Source organism: Pieris brassicae, chromosome 7, assembly GCF_905147105.1.
Source record: "Pieris brassicae chromosome 7, ilPieBrab1.1, whole genome shotgun sequence".
Classification (NCBI taxonomy): Eukaryota; Metazoa; Arthropoda; class Insecta; order Lepidoptera; family Pieridae; genus Pieris; species Pieris brassicae.
Window position 1 is genome coordinate 21,203,133 of NC_059671.1, and position 11,940 is coordinate 21,215,072.

The 11,940-nt window shown below is 32.4% G+C and overlaps 1 long non-coding RNA gene across 2 annotated transcripts; it reads left to right on the plus strand.

The window, feature by feature from the left end:
* Positions 1-701: 701 nt before the first annotated feature.
* LOC123712081 lies at positions 702-2,745 on the plus strand. Of its 2 annotated transcripts, XR_006754045.1 has the most exons (5): positions 702-716; positions 1,396-1,442; positions 1,888-1,936; positions 2,268-2,434; positions 2,587-2,745. It is a non-coding gene; the product is annotated as an uncharacterized LOC123712081 (long non-coding RNA). The 2 variants fall into 2 exon arrangements; XR_006754044.1 differs by lacking the exon at positions 702-716 and having other exon boundaries at positions 1,364-1,442.
* The last annotated feature ends 9,195 nt before the right edge of the window (positions 2,746-11,940 follow it).

An 11,940-nucleotide genomic window follows, 5' to 3' on the forward strand; every position in this document is an offset into this window, starting at 1 on the left:
AAACGTCATTGTTTATTAAATAATTAAATTAATGTAATGCTGATTCAACATTGCATAATACAATATTTCTCATTTATAAAATCAGCCACATCTAACACAGCATACTAATCGATGAGGTTTAATATTTATTAAACCTATATTATAACGATATATTTATATCGAATCTATTATAAAATCTTATTTTAAATAATTAATGAATTATATTTGAAGTTTCGATGCGTCACCCTTGCATTATGTTTGTTATTAACCAAAGTAACCCTTGATTCATCAAATTTTTTAAAGTAGTTTCTGGTTGTTAGGTCTTATTTCTATATTAATAAAAAAATTTCACTATATATCAATGATTCCAAATTAAATAATTTTCAAATAAGATGGAATATAAAAATATATATACACATTTTTTAATCTCTAAAGCATATATTCATAAATTAACTATATTGACCAAAACTTCAATTACAGATAGATGACATTTAACCTTTTTCCTAAAGAATTCAAATGTCAATTACATAATATATGTATTTCTCATTGTAATAGTCGTATACACTGTGTGATAGGGATCTATATGGGTATCGTACTACAAATAATATTCGAGTTTCACACAAATATCCTAAACTACCCTAATTTTTGGTGATTTAGGCAAATAAAAAGTAGGGTAGTTTTAGAAATTCCTCAGTGAGGTCTATGACTTAGTCACCGGTTGTGCAAGTTAGTGCCAGGTACGATAGAATTCATTTGAATAAATATGTATCTTAATTTTCGGTATATTCCTCTGAAGTTTCTTATTATTTAAACGGTCAATAATTTACCCCTATATAAATTACTAAAAATTACTACTAAAAACAGAAATGCTATGTCACATGAGTACTGAAAAAGTTTTGGTACGATAAATAGTGTACGCAAAGGGCTAGTTTCAAATTCATCAAATTCTGCTTCTACGAATAAATAGATACCTTAATATAAAGAGCAAAGTCGGGACTGTTTGATCAATTAAGAAACAAATAAAACATTGGAAAACCACGAAAAAGTTCCAATACAAAATGTTCGTACGTTTCGTAACTGTCAAACAATTAATTTTCATCCGGTACGGTAAAATCGGGAAGTTTAAGAACGTGTTAAAATGTATTTTGTGTAAACTAAGGAGAATATACAAAGCTACTCAAATACACCAAATTTTTTATTTCTTCTTGTGCTATTAATAAAACTTATTCTTACTTTGTATTCATAGTTTTAATTTCATAAAATTATCAATTTAGTTCAGCTCATCTGTAACACGACATTCATTGACCGTTAATATGTTTACTATATGATATTGTTCTATGTAAAATGTTGTATTTGTTCAGAATAACAAATATCACGTTCGTCGTTTTGCATAATAACCGTTTGTTACTTTATAAGCGGCTACACATCAACAATTCATCGCACTCGGTGGTATTTGTAAGGGCGTAAGTACTTTTTAATTAACTTTTACCTTTTTTATTCACCAGAATACTTTCTTTTATATAGGAATAGGTTTTTACTTATTTTGATACAATTATTAAGTGTAAGTGAAGTTTCCAGTTCTTATATATATAAACCAAGTTTTGTACTTAGAGAGAATGTAACCGATTCGCAAATTTTATTTACATTTATTAGATTTAAGAAGTTTATATAAAGGATTATAGGATGCATTAATATTATAATGAACTAGCTATGTCTAAATAATCAGTTAGTCCACGCGCTTTGAAATCACTTTTCCATTAGTTATCAATTTGTTTGGTTTAATGATTTATGCTCTCCTATATGTATGTTACGTTTTCCTATAAATTGTACTTATTTTTTACATATTTATGCATGTGCCTAGGTCGGCAAGCTTTTCAAAATAATAAACAATAATAATTTGATTTTCAGTCAGCAAGAGGAACCTGCTGCAACCTGCAATGTGGCCTGCTTACGCCTGGTGAGCTCAAACAATTGATGCTATTGTTATATTAGTGATTCTTACGAGGTTAATGATTAAATAAGAGTCTAGATTATCCTTATTGAACATTACAATCTAGTCTAATTTAGGCCTAACCTAACTAAAAAAAGATATTTTAGATAAGAAAGTGTTTAATAACATTACTTACAGTCTCCTTTAAGGGGGAGACACTTGGATATTGTGTAGGTTATATCCAGTTACCACTGCTTAGCATTAAAGACTAACGTGTACTACACTAATTCAATAGAAAATTAAACCATATCATTATATAATACGCTGTGCATAATAATAAATTTCATTTGTGGTACAGGCATTGATGGTATGCCGTCGGAAGAAGGCCGGCCACACGGGGCCCGCGAGAGTCCGCTGTGATGATGGTGCACCCTCGCGATACTAGCCATTCCTGGCAATGATGAAACTCGCTCGAGAGAGTTTCATCATCAGTCAGATGGCTTGAAAAATGATGTATGCTGTTAGGTAATATATGTTATTATGCAGTATGTCATTGTTACCAATCACTTTTTTATTATAAATAAAATATTAACTTATTTAATAACTTCTGTACAATAATTAATATTTTTACGGAATTTTAAGATTGAAATGTGTCTAATTAAATATATTTGTTTCAGGATACTTTAAAAGATTTTATTTTATAAGAAGATTAAATGAAAAGGATATTGTGTTGATTTAGTTATATGTGTGTTAAATAAGTGTTTGGTCTCTTGAAATATCGTAGAAGTGGTTTCACGAATGTAATAATATAAGATTATATACTTTAGTTGTGTGCAGTCTTTGTTTTTTATTTAATATCAAAACAACGTTACTAAACGAAATTTAGCAGGTTATATATATACATACATATTTATAGATAAGTATTTATCAATTTCAATGACCTAAAAATCGCATATAGATTTGTAAAGTAATTGCTCAGTCATACGTTGAATAAGAGGAATGACATTTTGGCCAGATATTTGATTGAATGCTGACGGTATCACAAGCCAACGAGGAGATTAATCTATGCTTTATTTTAACCTACAGTTAATGTAGTGTGTGTGCTTTAAAGTATAAGGTAGTGTCTGCAGCAGTAGTGATCAATTACTGTCCCATTTATACTACACTAAGAAAATTAGATTATGTTTGTAATAAGAATAAGATGGTGTGAGAATGTATGAACGAGGTAGGTGATATTAACCACTACAAATATTTTATTTGCCTTAAAGGCTATATAACCCTATGGATGTCTAATCATAGTCTAGTAGTAAAACTGATCAGAGGTGGTGGGAGAAAGATAGATCAGACTCCAGGAGGTGATAAATAAGGATTTAAAGGATCTTTGGGAGGAAGCGAGATCACTACTATTAGTCTATTAAAATCAAATTCTATCTGGAGTAGAATTAATATGTTTTTCCTTCCACTTTGGTCCAGAAACGTTAAAAATCATGGAGAGCAAATACAACACAATTACAAAGTATTATAAAATAAATTCCTTAAATAAAATATCCGGTTCCCACATGCGTAGAATTAAAAATCTTATGCAACATTTGTTTATAGGTATATAAAACAATTAATCAAGTGTAGGTTTATAATTAAAGATTAAAGTAAAATGGTGTAAACATTTTTTTTTCTATTTTGTACGAAAATCCTCTAAAACACTGGTACTATATTGTAATGTAATCCCAAAACCGTTTTCATTCAATCGATTTATCTTTTAATGTAAATTATTCAACCATGCATTTAAAGCGAATGGCTAGGATGTGCCGTTACGTGGTTCAAATCCTTCTTAAACCAGTTGAGCTATAAACAATTTTAAACCCCTTTCTATGGAATCCTTTCTCAACAGCTACAAATAGTTTGACATATCCGAATTGTCCACCTCTTTCAAGTAGTTTTGAGTCGGTTAATAAAACGCATGGATCGCGCGTGATCATCGATGACTGGACGATAATCGTTAACTACGAAGCGCTGTCCAAACACGCCTGCGATGTGAAAATACTTTTTATCGCTGGTATACAGCATGTGATAGACAGTTTATCATTACATAATTGTGTATAAAGGGAATATTAGAGAATTTAATTTAAAAAAAAATATATTGTAAGACTTTCTGTCTTCGTCATTCGACTGTCGTATACACAGTCATTCGAGTCAAGGCTATGTTTTGCTCACGCAGGATGTCTTAGGCGCGGCCATTTCTTTACTCGTCGAAAGCTAAGTTTACCGCCAAGAATCATTGAAATAGCGTTTTCGTAATAATTTTAATAAATAACTATTAAAAACTTCTCTACTGTCTTAAGCCTCTACCCAGCTCCAGGAACCGTACAATATATACATATAGTGTATTGTTTTTTAGTAGCACTTATTTTCTTAGTAGGTGTTCTAATGTCATAGTAGAAAATATATAAGAATTCTATTGAAATTTAATATACGACTAAAAATTTACACAATGTTGTACGACAGTTGAATAATATTAACCTTTGATCTGGACAATAAAACCCAAAATATCATGTATATACGAAATACTATTATAAAAGATTATTTGCTAAAATTGAGAGAAACTTAAGTTATATTTTCTCAGGTACTTATATAAAGAAAAATGTCCGGAAATGTCTTATTTTATTAAGCTTCTTTGGACGTAGATTGAAAGTTTGTTACCAGTGTAATCACAAAACCACGTTGCTTTTTTGCTTATACGAGGAATATACTATGTTTTATAATTAATCTGTGTGAGATATGGAACTAGCGAAGAGAGTAAAAATCAAATTAAAAGAGCAACCATGATGACTAGTATCGCTGTGTGTATGTTTCATGGTCCATATAATAAAAATTAAGTCGCGCTCACAAAAACTTGATCACATATAAAAATAATTGTATGTTAGGTTTAGGAGACAATTATAAATGGACGTACTTTTTAAACATGCTGTATAAACTAACGACCGTGGGAGTCGGTAGCGGCGTGTGCGCACTGACGCCGCGGGCTGCGCCGGCGCAGACATTACGTGTCTGAGATCATAGATTCTATTTGATTTGCTAACTACCGACTTTCTGATGTGAACCGAACATCTTCACTCGTTAAGGTAACGGTAAGGATGTGTTACTTTTAATAAAAAACATTTTACGTATAAAGTTAACTGTTGTTATGTAATAATGAAAATGCATTATAAGTTTCCTTTTTAGGTTAATTAAGAGGTTAATGTTTCTGTTTTAAATACTTAAAGACTTGTTTAAAGAATTTGCACTTGATAATTCCAAATCTAGTATAAGTATATTGACGCAAATAGGATATAATTACAGACACAAAATAATACATATAGTGTAACAGATTATTCTAAGGGTATATTCTTCTTATAGGGCCATCTCCTTTCGAAGGTCGACAATCCGCAACTTTCATTTTGGATGCCGCGCCTCTGAACAATGACCAAATCATTGTCTAATATTCTCCAACCCAGATGTGCGTCTGCAGTCAGGTCTCCTTTCACCTGCCACCTTGCCTTGAATGATTAGTTGAAGAGCTCGTATTTTTTGATCTGACGTAAGACGTGTCCGAAATATTCAAGTTTCCTTTCCTTAACCGTCATAAATTTCGTATGCTGTCTGTACAAGATAATTAATAGATAGAATACGTCAATAAACCCAGATGTCGAGCGCTTCCAGTTTTTTTTTATATAGACGTTCAATATTCTACGCCGTTGAGCAGTACAGAGGAGACGTAACATTGCGCTGTTTTAAATTTGTTGTAAATATAGCTTAGCAAAGAGTACAGTTTTTAGTTACGAAAAAGAACGACCTATAATTATGTAGTCTCTCAAATAAATAGCTTAAGCCTCAGTAGTTAGATAAGACTACTGACAAAAGACAATTTTGAATATGGAGAAGACTGGGGACGAAAAAAGATAACTAAATTATTATGTAGATACATTGTACTTACATATTTACAAATATTGCAACTTTAGATTTTACATTGTTCTTTATAAAAAAGAAATAATATACAGTCAAACAGTGTGTGGGTTACGACAAAATCAATTTCTTTTCGCAAAAAAACTAAAGACAAAAGCAAATATAAAACTATATAAATAGATAAGCAACCAGTTGCCGTTGTCCAGTTTGATTGTCCGTGGAGCAGGACTAGTATTTTTCTAAGCGTTTTTATCTTAAATACAATCCTCTTATTTGAAATATGCCTGTCTACAAAGTGTAATTTTAATAAAAGGTTAAATTTTCTTTCGTTAACTTTAAATATATCACAAGGGATTTTGTTGTAACATTAAACACAGTTCCGCATAATACATGTTTGTACTTTAGCTATTCTCAAAGATGGTTGACCAATTTGATCTTTAATTCTAGTATTAAGTCTATCACTTATTTTACTAAAAACTTGTGGAAATTTTCATAAATGACTTAACAAGGCACTGCCATAACTTTAAAAAAATATTTACCCAAGAGATTCTTTTTTCTATTAAATAATAATAATATTAAAACCGCAGAGAGCAGGAAGTAATTACTTTTTAACAGTAACTTCCTCAAGCAATAATTTTATATTTTGTATGCGTTCTATGAAATTTACTTAATGTTTAGCGGTAAATGTAGACAAACGGCTGCCTCCTTCTAACAAAACAAAAGCTTCCTCCGCGTTCAATTTCTATAGGAAATTCTAAAGACTAAAATTCTGCTTCATATTTACTAGGCAGATTGGATGTCACTGTCACCAGGCGAAACTTTTTAAGGCAAATTAAACGAAACTGCACCTTAACAATAATTGTTAAGGCTCAATTTTGTATAACGATAGTGTTCTCAAATAAGGCCGCGCAACGACGCAGAAAATAACGTGTCAACGAGTTCACAATTCTGACAGGATAGTGGGGTTTGATTCCCGCATCGCTAAATTTTCAAAATATTTTACGTTTGTCGAAAAGTCAGTTTTCATGTTAGGGATGTCAGTTAACTCACAAACAGGGTCATAGATGAAGGATAAAGATATGTTTGGGGTTGTTTTTAATACCAAACAATGTATATGTTTAAAGACGAGATGAGTTAAGTGTTTGGAGTCCCGAAAAAATGGCGGCTTCGATTCTGTGTACTTATTTGTTGAGATAAATGCAAGTAGTTGGTCCGCTGTGCCAAAAAAAGAATTTGTAAAGAAATTGTATCACCTGTGACGTATAATATATAACCTGCATGTGCATATATATGAATAAAAAAATCCCGAAGTATTTGTAAATGTGTAGTAACGGTAATCCTGATTAGCCGTGTCCTCAGTTCTGCGCCAGAACTAGATATATTTGTAACAGATTTAAGAATACTCAGAGATGCATGTAGGTAGTTTTTAATTTTTTAAGTATACTACATTTTTTTAGTAGTTTAGTAATGTTGCCCTCCTTTTCTTTTAATTATGTAAAATTTTTACATTGTAATGTAACGAAGTGTTAATAAATAAATAAATAATTTAAATTGAAAATATTAAGTCTCTATATTTTTATAAGTATTGTTTGGCAAATTGGAAAATGCATTTCGTTTTCAAGCATAGACAATGTGTGGGTATGTAAAAGAATAAATAATTACTGCTAGATAGATATAGATCCCCCTACCATCCCTCTGTCAACAAAAATAAGAGAATCAAAGACCTCCTTGCCCCCCTATAGTGCTTACGTAATACTTGAATGGGCTCAATGGTATTTTCTTATATATATATCTACGATAAAATCACTATACCCATAAGAATAAACACTAAACGTTTTCATTACTACTCCACTAATGTCTATTTGCATATAAATAATATATACTCAACATTAACCACTAAACTATAGGGTAACTTACTATAATGTGTATTTGAAATGCCAAACTTCCCATACCCTTATCATAATAAGGCAATAAAGGTTATCTAACATCTTATAAATAGTCAAAAACAAAGTAAAGTAATGCTAAATTATTCAGCCCGAGCGCGCCACAATCGGAATGAAAAACACGCCACCTAGCGGCAATACTCACACATCACGGGGACAACTGTAGCAAGATGGCTCCTCCAACACCATCTCGCGAGGCCAACGACATTCCCAAACACTACACTCCATTTGCGTGCTGCACTTCCAACGGTTCACACTCATATCATACATTACATATACACTACACATATCTCCATATACACAAAACAGTTCCAAACTAATCGAAACTTGTTAAATTATCGCCAGCCAATACCTCTCATCCAAACGCATCAAATGTAAATCAATCAATTGAATAATTAATAATTTAATTACTAATTAGCATGACGGAGCTTTGCCTTCAACGACGTCAGACCGTCGAATGAAAACCTCTAGCATGTTGTTACTGAATTTTATACTCCATCCGAGGCACCAGAGCCTCCAAGTTTGCCTCCTTCAAATTCGTTATGCATACAGCACCAAGGGCTGTTGAATAGCGTTCGCGTTTATTTATGAACAGGCAAACTTCTGGTGGGGCACAGGCGATATAGGCCCCCCGGTCCCGGCACAGGCCGACCCACAATGCATACAATCACTGAAAAAGGCCTTTTTATACATTTATTCAACTCTGTACCTCATCTGCAAGTATTATCGAGCTAATTAACAAGTTAATACGGCCGGCGACGCGTCTGCGCAACGCCCGTCAAACATTTGAATACCTTTTTGCATTCGTCGCGAAATCGAGTTTGCGGATTCGAGTTTTCGTAAGCTATTTACATAGCGAAGATGCTTTAAAGTTCGTCGGAGCATGTACCGGTGAAGCTCTCGCGATTGCGACTTTGCAATGGTAAGGAGCTTTCAGATATTCCGCCTCGCCCGACTCCCCTATCACAAAGTATAATGATATCGTCGCCGGCGTTATTATGGGAGTCGTCATAAATATTTCATAGAGTAGGGCAGTAATGACCGAGTGACCGAACCTCCCGCCGAGGCCGTGCCGCCATCGGACAGCTTTATCTTGATCCGCGGAGATCGGCTTCACTTACCTGATCCATAAAAACGCAATACTATCCCATTGGACGCGATGTGATTGCAAGATGAAGCAGATGGCGATAAGCAGTCCATAAACTTCATCATACATAACAGTGGTGTAAAACTTGTTAAGGCACATTGTAATCACTTTTACTGCAATAATGAATTAATCTCCATAAAATGAGAGCCACTTTTGCTCCGTCTCGGCTTGAAAACTAAGAAGTTCTTTAAGAGAACTCGGTAGTCGTACCGACTACGTTTTCAAGCTACGAACCCTCTAGTGTGTAATGCTCGAGTGGCCAGAAATATTAAATACATTTCTAGCTTATTTATATAAAAATATAAGGATAAAATTAAGTTAGTCTTTGCTGAATCCATTTTCAGTACCTATGTAGAATAAATTTGTTGTAATGAAATTTGAAATTCCCTGAGAAGTTGTCCCCCCATTGGCCCCTGCTGGTGGTAAGGTGCTAATTACCCTGACTGGACATAGCCGGCGTCCTTTGATCACATTGCTTTGATCGGCTTCTAGAGATAGTACACAAGAGCGTAGCGGACCTTCTAGAAGTTTAGAACTTCTTATTTTTCACCTTATAAAACAGGTATACAATTGTACTAACTTAACATAACCAAGATTCTTATCCTACAACAACATATACAATTGTGAGTGTTGTTATATTCTTACTACTATTAAAGTAGGCTGTTGTCTACTAAGCAAAAAATACGAAAGCCTCTACAACTTGACAACGACTAAGTATTGACATTTTTTATAATTTTTTTATTAACTTTACAGTAATCAAAGAGGCCAGAACGTGTCCGATTTGGTCGTATGTATCGCTAGACGGTCCGATCTCCTTTGACGAACAAAACTTGTTACACTCCATATTAAAATTCAAAAACGACACAAACTCAGTCTCGAGTCCGGAAAACATTATTCAGAGGATTTGAATAATGATTTTGTTTCACCTTAATATATGCGTAAGAGCGTTACAAACTCTACGTGATTTTTGGTACTTAAATGGTTTTATAACTAAATTTCCTGGTTTTGGTTGAAGCCTTTGAGGTTATTTATATGAAATTTAAATGAAGGTGTTCCGAGTTGGTCATTGTGAGAGTTAAAATCTGAACAAAGTAAATTTCCGCCCGCCCTAAGCTGCACAAAAAGCACGTAAAACTTGAAAAACTCTGCTTACTTCGTTACATATTGAAGTGGCACACAAATGAAACTTTATTTGTTGTGGTCTGTAACGTTACAATCCTTAAGTTTATATTAATTCTTTTCAGACTTAAAATTTAGCTTAGTACAGTCATAAAAATGTAAATGTAGCAAAAACAAGCGAGTAATGTATTCCGGGGTGAATTAAACGGGTGTTTGTCTTGCCAGACATTTTTACTTTGTAGATAAATTGAATTGCCAAGGGAATTGATTTTGTCTCAATCGCAAACTCTGTATTCTGTCTTATTTGTTTTCTATTAATTCATTACCTTCAATGATATTGAGCTATATGAAAAATTGATAATAAATTAAAAATTTGGTAAACAATTAATTAAAGACATTTGTATCTATTTTATCAATGTCACACGAAAAGGACAAGGCGTTCAATAGCTATTTAGGGCTTATAATATAATATAATTAATTAACTGTTTTGAAGGCAAGCTTTTAATTTATTTGATTATATAGGTTTTTTAGTTTATGTTCGTTTTAATGAATACAAATTAAGTTATATTTTGTGTCACATATCAATCACACATACGTCTGCAGCGTATATAAATAATAATATATTTGAACCTACTTTTAAATAACCAGTAATCACCAAAATATTTGGTATCGTAAAATAATCTTTCTCAAAGATTATTTATCAAGGATGATGGATGACCGAGGAAAATACTGTCCGTAAATCAAGTGGAAACCATCTCCCTACCTTCCCTTGGTTTTCCCTCGCAGGTGCTTCTCGCCTTATGAGATTTTAATTACAGGCTACAGTTTGAGAAAACTCAGATAATTAGAAGAAAATCGTTTTCTTTGTGCAGACTTTTCGATTATAAATCTTTATTTTTGTAAGTAATAGAAGTAATAATATTATTTAGTACATTTTAGTACATATTACCACCCAGAAAAATCAATGTATGCTAATATTTCAAAAAACATCTTTAAAAGCAGTTTTTCGAAATTGAATATTCCACATTCCTTTTATGTATCTTCATGTATTATACTGGTACCAATGTATCAGAATACCGAGCGTTGGCAAGCTTTTATAAATAAATAATGATGTAAAATATTAAGCCGGAATCAGTGAAAACGTATTTCAGTTCATGTGAGCTTCAAAAAGGCATGAAAAGCGAAAAGAAAATTAAATAAAGCGTTTAATAAATATTCCTTTTACAAGACGACAAATATACCTACAGGCATCATAGCGAGCAAGAAATAGTTCTACAAAGTATTATTATACAAACTTAAATAAAAAATACTTTCTAAATTGAGAAAGTAACGTTACTAACGTAGTAGGCTTATTTCGGTGAAAATAATCTTAATTAATATTTTGTTAAAAGAAAAAGTAGAAAAACAGCACGGTTTATGAAAATCTTAAAAGTTGAATAATGTGGGTGTTACGACCCAGAATATGCTTCATTTGGCGCGTTGAAACTTCTCTAAGTGAATGCGGAAATCATATTCATATTTTTTTACGCCTCAACTGTTCCGAAGCACAATTTGAATAAAGTGCGTCGACGTTTTTCTTTATGAATATCTTTATTTTGTGTACTTGCTGTGAAATTATTAGTGCATTGTAAATATTTATAGTGAACTATTTTATTTATGTATATATGATATGATATTTAAGCTATTTTCCCCGGAGTTGGTATCGACTAATACCTACTAACTAAACTCCGGGGAAATAAATACAGGTAACACAACTTTCTCTACAGCTGTGATACTTTTGAAATTCACTTTTTTTTTCAGTCACCGTGACCACGCACGCTGTAAAGCACGCGAAACATCGAAAAAATTGTAATTAAAAATTATAAGTTTATAATAATACAAAT